The sequence below is a fragment of the Malus sylvestris genome, chromosome 2, assembly GCF_916048215.2.
Source record: "Malus sylvestris chromosome 2, drMalSylv7.2, whole genome shotgun sequence".
Classification (NCBI taxonomy): Eukaryota; Viridiplantae; Streptophyta; class Magnoliopsida; order Rosales; family Rosaceae; genus Malus; species Malus sylvestris.
This window is the reverse complement of record NC_062261.1, coordinates 11,867,198-11,877,200: the sequence shown is the minus strand read 5'-3', so window position 1 is coordinate 11,877,200 and position 10,003 is coordinate 11,867,198. Positions and strand designations below refer to the sequence as shown.

The 10,003-nt window shown below is 39.6% G+C and overlaps 1 pseudogene; it reads left to right on the top strand.

Annotated features, from left to right (window-relative positions):
* The first annotated feature begins 6,456 nt into the window (after positions 1 to 6,456).
* LOC126601274 (anthocyanidin 3-O-glucosyltransferase 5-like) lies at positions 6,457 to 8,256 on the top strand (annotated as a pseudogene).
* Positions 8,257 to 10,003: the final 1,747 nt, after the last annotated feature.

Genomic DNA, 10,003 nt, shown 5'->3' with positions numbered 1-10,003 from the left:
TATAAACGGTTATGGGTATGGGTATAACTGTTTATGTATTACCCAATGGGTAAACGGTTATACGGGTATGAACATAAATGGTTATGGGTAAATAACCACGGTTACCCATCTACCATAACCTTTGCCCATCCCTAGACATGACAAAAGGTAGGAAAAATTTGTCAGCCTCCTTTGCTTTGTTCCTACAATTTTTTGGAACAAGTATTCATTTCAGAAGTATTTTTGTTGCCCAACTGAGCAATTATGATAGTCACTTTGGTTTGTTTTACTGATATGAATTTACAGCACATGAGAAACCTTCGACAAGCTTGCATTTGGAGGAACTGGAAGATCCAGAAAAATTTGCAGAAGAGGGGGGCAAGGTCATCACGGGCCAGGAATATGTTTCTCGGTTGCATGAGCTTAAAGCTGAATTAACTCATGCATGGCATGCCGATGATCGTGTTACATCCCTGAAATTATCAATAAAAGTACATTTTAATTGATAATTTAGCTTAACCAATTAATCTTACATGGAGAGAATTTATAATAGAAGAAAACATTAAGCATCAAACCTAGAAGACTACTTGTTGTAGTTTTTTCTTTTTTGTTCGGACATCTTGTATATACATTTTTATATATTTTATAATTAAATAAATTTTCTTGGTTTATTAATTATTGTTTAGAATTTAATTATAATATTTATTAAAAATTAAATAAAAAATATTTTTACCAAAAAAAAGGGTTAGTGTGACAAAGAAGTAACCTACGTTGTGCAAAACTACTTTGAGTGACATAGGTTACTTCTTCGTCGTGCAAACCATGTTGTGTGACAACCCGTCCCTAGTTCTATGATTTTATAAATTTTAAAAGTGTGAATTTACGAAAATGCCCTGAGAGGCGAGGGTATTGACTTTCGTTGACCAACGTATAGTGAGACGTATGAAATATTCCTTTAGCGTATTTCTGTAGTACTCGACAATATGGCCGTGTAGGCGTAAGCAAAAGCGGATTGGGGTATTGATATTACCATTTATTATTTTATATATTTTCTTAAGTACCATTACATTATTTTAAGATTACCTTTGGTAAAAATTGAGGGAAAGAGAAGAAGAAACAGGGGGAGAAGGGGAAAAAGAAGAAGGGGTATTGGCTGCCCAATCAAAGAGGAAGGGAGAGAGAGCTTCGGCCAAGGGAAGGAAGAGAGAGAGTGAAGGTGACCAACCAGAGGAAGGAAAGGAGGGGAAATGAAGGAGAAAAGAAAAAGGGGAAATCGAGTTTCCCTTAACTCGTGACCCAACCCGGTGGATTCTCCCATCTCTCGCCACCTTGGACGACAAGGTTAGTGTCAAAATGACCCTTACCACAAGGCCAACCGATCCCTTTTCCATTTTCATGTGAAAATTGGGTGGAAATTTGGTGAATTTTGGGTAAAACCGTACAAGAAGGGGCGCACTGGTTGGGTTCTATTCTGCCATGATTTGAAGCTACCTCCTCCAATTACCACCACCAATAGACTCCCCTCAACCTCAGGAACAAAGCCCAAACACTTGTGGAGGCGTCGGAGTGAGCATGGAGGTCGAATCGAAGTAGCCCCTATTTAAGGTTTCCAACGGATTTATGTAAAATTGAGGTGTTTCTCAGCCTAATTGGCCTTGGTCACATGTATGAAAGTTGCTTCACTCATTGAGACCTACAATTCTGTAAATTTTAGTAATTTTTGGAAATAGTTGGATTTTTCGGCGGTTCGGGACGGCCGACCACCACCCACGGCGGCGCGTGGCTGGGGCCGTTGATGTTAATCTTAGGCTAATTAGATGTCTTGAGTTCATTTTTGGTAGTTGTATGATGTAGGTTGATCGTTGGAATCTAAATTCTCTACGTTACGTTAATAGGTCATTGTATGAATCGACGATCCAACCGTCGGATCGTCACCAAACTTTAATACGTTATAGTACGTAATATTTGAGGACCATAGGAACTTACGGGTCAGGAATCCGATATACGGATCTTCCCGAATTGGATTTGTAAGTTCATAAAATAAAAGGTTAATTGCCACTTGGTTTTGACAATTGGCAGAGATCCGACCGTTGGATCGTAATGGGACTTTAGAATGTTGTTCTAGAAGTATAATGTGGATCTTTGGAAGCAACGGATTGGAAATCCGTTATCTTCCGAATTGAATTACGTAGGGTTGTGTTTTATGTAAATTGTGTATTTTATCGGTATGAACTCTGAGATGTGATTTGATAATTGGTCATAGGCGACGATGGTTCGTGATGTCTCGGTATGCGTGCTAGGGAGTCTTAGCGTGGACCTCAAGTAAGTGGGTCTTTTCCTTTATATGGTATATATATATGATTGATAATTCCACAAACGGTTATAAATTGATTATTGCGTATAATTACTGTGAATGCTTTGAAGTACTAATGTGAACTACGAATGGCTTAATCCCTGTTTAGGGTACGTAGGCAGTCGAACGAGACGTTAGATGCAACCATACAATAAATGAGACTAAATAATTGAGACAATAGCCTTGTTTAGGGAATTAAGCAATGTGAGGGACATTGGTAGAAAATGTGAGATATATATATATATATATATATATATATATATATATATATATATATATATATGTGTGTGTGTGTGTGTGTGTGTGTGTGTGTGTAAATGGAAATGCTATAACATGGTTGAGTATCAGATTGCATCATGGTTTATCTATATGTATATTTGTTTGGACCTGAATTTACACCATCGGTCCGTGTAGTCAAGGCTGTTGAGTGAGCATAGCTTCCAACCATTGGATGGAAAAGTGAAGATAATTTTATTATTATTATTAAAGGATAATATTATGGTTTTATCATAATAATTATCTTTTAATATGAATTATCTTGAAATTCTCTCATACGGGATAAATAGGATGCAAATTATATCTCCAACTTGAAAGCGAGCTATGTAGTTTGATTTGATTTGGGATTCTCGGCATTTAGACGTATGCTTGGAGTCGGTTAACCATGCATGAAGGTTACCTTTTGATTAGTGGTGCTATCTGAGATAATGGTGCGGCATATTCTGATTTAGGATAATTGTTAGCATAGAAATATATGCTAATAATTAGCATATCCTTCAGGTGGAAGCACAGCATGGGCTAATGCACCTAGACGTGAATATGGGTACTAATATTGCATGGTTTCTCATGATGCTATAGGAAGAGTTTCATGTCTATGCAAATTGACTTGGTTTCGTCAAATCCAATGGCCAATAGCCAATGATGATGGGTCATTGTTAAACGGCTAATTGACGTTGGGATGGCTATCAAGAATTTTTATTTGTATGGAATGCTTATCTTCAGGGGGTTCAAGTTGTGGCCAGCTACGGATGGTACGCGCGAAGCACATATAGAACTGCTAACTCATCCCTATAAATACAAGATGCCGTGCAACATTTAAGGACTTCCAATTCAACACACAACTGCCCTGCGCAAACTCTCTCAACAACTTGAGATTTTTATTTTCTCTTTTCGCTGACACATCTTCCGTTGACATCAACAGCACTGTGAAAGCAACCGATGATATCTTCAGTCGGCATAGATAGCTCTGTCGCCGTATAATCAGTCGATCTCGTAGCATCTTTCGTTGGCATCAACAACACTACGGCGAGGACGGTTGGTTATCTATCCAAGTCTCGGTCGAGAAGGATTTCTGAATCCTTATTGGTCGAGGTCATCTCATTAGCCTTCTTGGTGAAGTGAGGTGTTACAAGTTATTACATTCGGCATATTGAAAGCCGAATTTGATATTGAACTTTGCAGAACTAGCAGCCTTGTCTTCAAGCTCTAGAACCCGAAGGCCAAGAGTGTTCCTTCCTCGGCCGTAGTCGCGAGATTCGGAAGTCAGCAGCGCACCCAACGCAACATCAACAAATTTACTCCTTGGCCGAGCTCGACCGACGAGTTGGCACACCCCGCATTCACCGAAGGCCACGTAGGCTTGGTAGTTTTTAGGGTCAACAATATTACATGCACATAATTATTATGAATGCTTTGAAGTGCAAAGGTGAACGCAGGACACCCAGGTAAGTTCATGTGAGTTTATGGTATTAGTAGAAATGATGGAGTTATGGTATGACTACATGTAAGTTTTAGGCAACTCCGACACTGTCGTACAGGTTACCCATGAGTCATATATGTTACAATAGATTCATTTAGAGCTCATAAACCTGCACCTCGGTGTTAGTGCTCCCGCTCATGGCCAGGGCACAGTCCTTCACGTGATGTTCACCTCCCGCACTTTATGCTCACCTTGGATCCAAGGTAGGTGCACAGTCCTGTCGTACAGACCACTATAGGTGGTTCCGACTCGTAGGTAACCCGCATTTATTCACACACTCTTCACGTGATCATAGCACTTGAGCGTACTTATTTACACCTAGTCTTGTCGTAGAGACTACTATAGGTGGTTCCGACTCGTGTGCAGGGATATGTGATGAGCTATGGATAAGTCGTACAGGTCACTATAAATGACTCCGACTTATGAGCTATCATTGACTGATAAGATATGGATAAGTCGTACAGGTCACTATAGGTGACTCCGTTATGAGCTAGAATTGATTGATGACATATGGATAAGTCGTACAGGTCACTATAAGTGACTCCGACTTATGTTCTAGCATTGATTGATGAGATATGGGTGCAGTTGTACAGGTCACCATAGGTGACTCCGACTTGCGTACTAGTATGAATTATTAAGCAGACAATTATTTATATTTCTGTTGAGCTGCTGTGTTATGGTATACTTCTGGATTTAATGTTAGCGTACATTTGATATCATACTTATACATAGTGAATTCTCAGAAATTATACAGTTTTGCAAAGAGGATTACTATAAAGATAATTATGGTTTCAAACGTTTTGTTTTTACCCACTCAAATATTCTGTTTTGCACCATTCCAGGTTTTAATTGTTGAATGTTCGTATCGACGAGGATTATTGGCAAATCTCAGGATAGGTGGCTACTTCTGAGGGTAAAATCCTTATCCACTCTACTGTACTTACTTATGCTTTAACGTCACGTGTGAAGTGGGTTCGTTCCCGTTCACTAGCATACTCTGGTATTTAGGCACTCTTAGGTTTAAATTTATTCACTTTTTCCACGTTATCACACTTTATGGCTTCGTCATCTTCCAGGTGTCGGCTAGCACGACTCGAGTCGGAATCCTAGTGGATACTCTGGGTCGGGGTGTGTCATGTTGTCATTGCCTTGGCGCGACCGTTGGCGTGCGATGAAGGTTCGTTGGGCTAATTTTTGCACGACGTTTTTTTACTTTGCGCAACGAAAGACCTAAGTTGCACAAAGTGTTTTCTGTACTAGTGGCTACATTAAAATTGGAAATAAAATATGACCTTTATTCATACTTTCCCTATTAAAACAGACCAATGGTTTCTGAGGGCTTCGAAATTGACTACTAAAGCGCCTTCTGAACAACTTTAAACATCAAAAACCCAAACTATGAAGGATAGCTAACCACGATTTTATTGCGACCCAATTCTTTTCTTTCTTGGTTAGATATTAAAAACTTAGGGTAATTTACATTTTGCATTTTGAAGTTTGTGTTGAATTACAACTTCATACAACATATTAAACATTTCAACCTCTTATATTTACTTACTATTTCATTTTAATTTCGTAAAACAGTCTTAGTTTCTATTAGTTTCTCTATTATCTAGTTACATAGAAGTCGCGGGTATGCACCTGAGTCCATTTGATGTCAGCCACATTAATATTTTTTTTGCGTCAAGCGTGGGGACTTTCACACAAGAGTCAGCAAGAATGACCCGAACAAAAAGTTGCTCTGCAGGTGCACTCAACCCATCCGAATTAGGGGCAACGTGGGCAATTGTTGTACGTTGAATTTCCAACGACTAAATTTAGGTGCCGTTAAATTTCCAATAGCTTTAAAATTTTGAACTCATTCTTAATGACAAGTACATGGGGTGTATCGTGGGCCGTTCGATTATGTAATGGCTATATCATCAATGGTCCAGATTTTTTCGACTTAAAAATTGAAAAAATAAAAAAAAGTTATCCCTTGATATTCTTGGATAGTGACACATGACGTGATGAGATTAGTTAAAATTCTTATTGAAAACCTATCTATAAAATTCTTCCAGAATCATAACACGTGGCACCACGGGGATTTGTTAAAAATATAATAAAAAATCTATTCAGAAAAATTATAATTTTAGATAATGACATGTGGCATGATAGAATTTGTTAAAAATCCTATTTGAAATAAAACATAGTTTTCTAATTAATTAATTTTTTTTCTTTTTTAAGATTTGGATCCTCTTTAAAGTTATAATAATTATAGCCTGGTCAGAAAGATCATCTCCATTAGCTCAGGAGAGGATCTAAATCCCAAAACAAAATCCTAAAACAAAAATAAAAATAAAGTACGAGTTGGAATATGCATGCTGATATGGACATGAGGTTAAGGAATTTAATTTAATTTTTAATCTTAATTAAGGTATTAATCTAAAAGTAAACTTGTCCAAAGATTATTTTGATTCGCTTGTTTTCCTTTTTAAAGCTCAACCGGTGCACTAATGGCTAAAGCCATTGCCTTTCGTCTACCACGAGCTCACAGCCACATGCTGCCATACTTTGCAGCCCAGGCCTCGGCCACCTCATCCTCGTCCTCGAACTCGCAAAACGACTTCTCACCCACCGGAATTTCACCGTGATGATTTTTGCCATCCCATCTCCTGCTTCCAAGACTGAGTCTGAGCTCCTCAAGGCAGCCGCCACCCCCAAACTTTTTGACATTATTGAACTCCCACCGCCAGACATTTCCGGCTGTATTGGCCCCGACGTTGCTGTCGCTACCCTCCTTGCAGTCATGATGTGTGAAGTACGACCTGCGTTTCGGTCAGCCATACTTGGAATGAAGTATTCTCTTATTCCTACAGTGCTTATTGTGGACCTTTTCAGCACCGAATCTCTGTCAATCGGCGACGAGCTGGGGATTCCCAAGTATGTTTACATTGCTAGCACAACATGGTTCGTAGCTTTGACTATCTACGTGCCAGTTTTTGATAAAGAAGTGGAAGGAGAGTACGTAGACCAGACTGAACCGCTGAGAATTCTGGGTTGCAAGCCCATTCAGCCCGAAGACGTGGTTGACCCGATGCTGGACCGGACTGACCAATAGTATTTGGAATACGTAAAGAGTTTGTACTAATTTCCCGAAGAGTGATGGGATTTTGATGAACACATGGGAGGACTTGGAGCACAAAACAATAGATATGTTACGGGATGAGGGACTCTTGGGCAGAGTGGCTAGGGTGCCAGTTTATCCTATTGGACCATTGACGAAGCCGGTCCAAACAACCGGTTCAACCTCAACCGGTCTAAGGGATGAGGGCTTGTTTAATTGGCTAGACAAGCGACCTTGTGAATCTGTGATATTTATGTCATTAGGGAGTGGAGGGACTGTGTCCTTGGAGCAAATGATAAAAATGGCTTGGGGTTTGGAGTTGAGTAAACAAAGATTCATTTGGGTTGTACTACCACCAGCTAAATCCATAGATGCTGCTTTTTTCACTTCAGGTCATTTTCAAACTTACCAAATATATATCATCAATTTTTATTTGTTACCTTCATAGAAACTCTTATCTGCGTAAATGTACTAATTTATAGTATTTGATAAATTATTGATATTGTGTTACAATCGATACTTTCACTTAAATTTAATATCTTTATTTAAGGAAACCGAGACGATGACCCATCAACCTATTTGCCCAAAGAATTCTTGACCCGGACCCGTGACGTTGGGTTGGTTGTGCCTCTTTGGGCGCCACAAGTGGACATTTTAAGTCATCCATCAATAAGAGTATTTTGATCACACTATGGATGGAACTCAAGCCTCGAGAGCATCACCAATGGAGTACCGATGATGGTTTGTGCACTCTATGCGGAGCAGAGGATGAACGCTACAATGTTGACAGAGGAACTAGGTGTTGCCGTCAGATCAAAAGTGCTACCATTGAAGAAACTGGTTGGCAGAGAAGAGGTAAAGGAAATGGTGAGAAAGATCATGGTGGACAAAGATGGTTAGGCAATAAGAGGTAGGGTTAAGGAGCTTAAATTAAGTGATGCCAGAGCATGGAGCGTAGGTGGTTCGTCATATAATGCACTTTCTCAAAGATCAAGTGGCAATGAAAGAAAATGCTAGGAGAGCTGGAGAATATGAAGGTTCTCAAATATGCTTGTTGTTTTCAATAGGCATTTTAACCTATATGATCTTGAGAATTGTCTTAACTTATCAGTTTAGTCCTTAACAATAAGAATTGGCAACCTTTATTAGTGACCAAATTGAGGAGTCCCAACAACCATTTTAGTTAAAAATCCTTTTGAATATTATATGATGAAGTATGTTAATGCACAAAATCAGTAAGGACTTTGGTACAACAGAAAGTGTTAAGTTTGTGACCTTCGCTATATTGCTCCGGTCACTAGTATGGATAAGTATGTAAATGGATAGAGATAGGGAAGCAAACACAAGATGTACGTGGTTCACCCAGATTGGCTACATCCACGAAGTAGAGGAGTTCTCATTAATTGTGAAGGGTTTACATAAGTACATAGGTTCAAGCTCTCCTTTAGTAAGTACAAGTGAATGATTTAATACAAATGACATTAGGAAATATTATGAGAGAATGATCTCTATTTATAGAAGAGAGTTTCTAGTTTCATTCTAACATTGACATGTGTCGTGTTGTGATTGGCTTCTGATGTTGACACGTGTCGCGCTATGATTGGCTTCTGATGTCGACACGTGTCGCACTGTGATTGGCCTCCTGGTTGGAGGGAAACTCTTATGGGTCCTTGATAGTATAACGTTGACCGGTGCTCAGTAGTTTCGGGATTGGTCAAGTATGGTACAAACAGTGCTTCCCTAAGTTCCCGAGTGAGGGAAGCTCCTCGGTTGGGGACTTGCAGGATGTAAGCCATTGAGTAATCACAAAACTTCTAAGTACCAAAGTGTGGTATCATTTTCACTTGCCTTATCTGTCTTATATGTAGATGTGGTATCTTTCCTGGAAGTACTTTTCCTCCATCCAGGGGTGGTATCTTTAATTGATGAAGATGCACAAGGTAATGTATCAATTTCACTTGAAGCTTACTTATAGTTTCGGGTTTGGTCAAGTGCGATACAAAACCCTATAGTAGGAGTCTCCCAAGTCGCCGAGCTAGAAGATTTGCCGAAAGAGGTAACAGACAAGGTAAGCAATCAAACTTCCAAGCAAGCAACCTGGATCGGAGGTTCGACTTTGGCTTCCGGTTGATTGTTTTTCTTCTCCTTGTGTCGTAAACAGCAACAAGGATAAGGAGAAGCAAATGGAGAAGAGATGATATGAGATACTTTTGCTTTTGAAGAAGTAACTTTCCACATGCTTATTCTTTAACTAGGCTTGAGGGTTTTCTGGTTTCCTCCAGAGTATAAGGCTGACTCAAGAATTTGAGGGTCAAAACAAGTCCATCAAATCTAGAGTACGTTCGACCCTGATGATATGGGATACTTTTGCTTTTGACAAAGTAGTGGATGTATCGGCACGTGTTCTGTTACGCTTGTCTCCACATGCTTCCTTGTATCATTCTCACTTGCCCTATCTGTTCCTCAGGCAGATGTGGTATCGTCTCTGGAAGCATAAGATGTTGAAGATGAGTACTCGAGAGCAATGTCAGGTAAGTAATCAGGCAAGGGGTTCCAGGCAGTCAGTTCCTGACTGGAAGCTTGATTCTAAGTGCTGATTGATTGCTCTCTTTCTTCTTGTCTTGCAGGTAAGAACAAGGCCAAAGGAAAAGACAGAGAAAAAGCATGATATGGGATACTCTTGCTTTTAACCCTGATGATATGAGATACTCTTGCTCTGGTGTGGCTGGTTTGCATATGTATTATTGGGGGGGAAGAAAGCTGAGTATTTTGAGAGGCTTCGTTAGGAGTGCCCTCTCAGATATGAGGA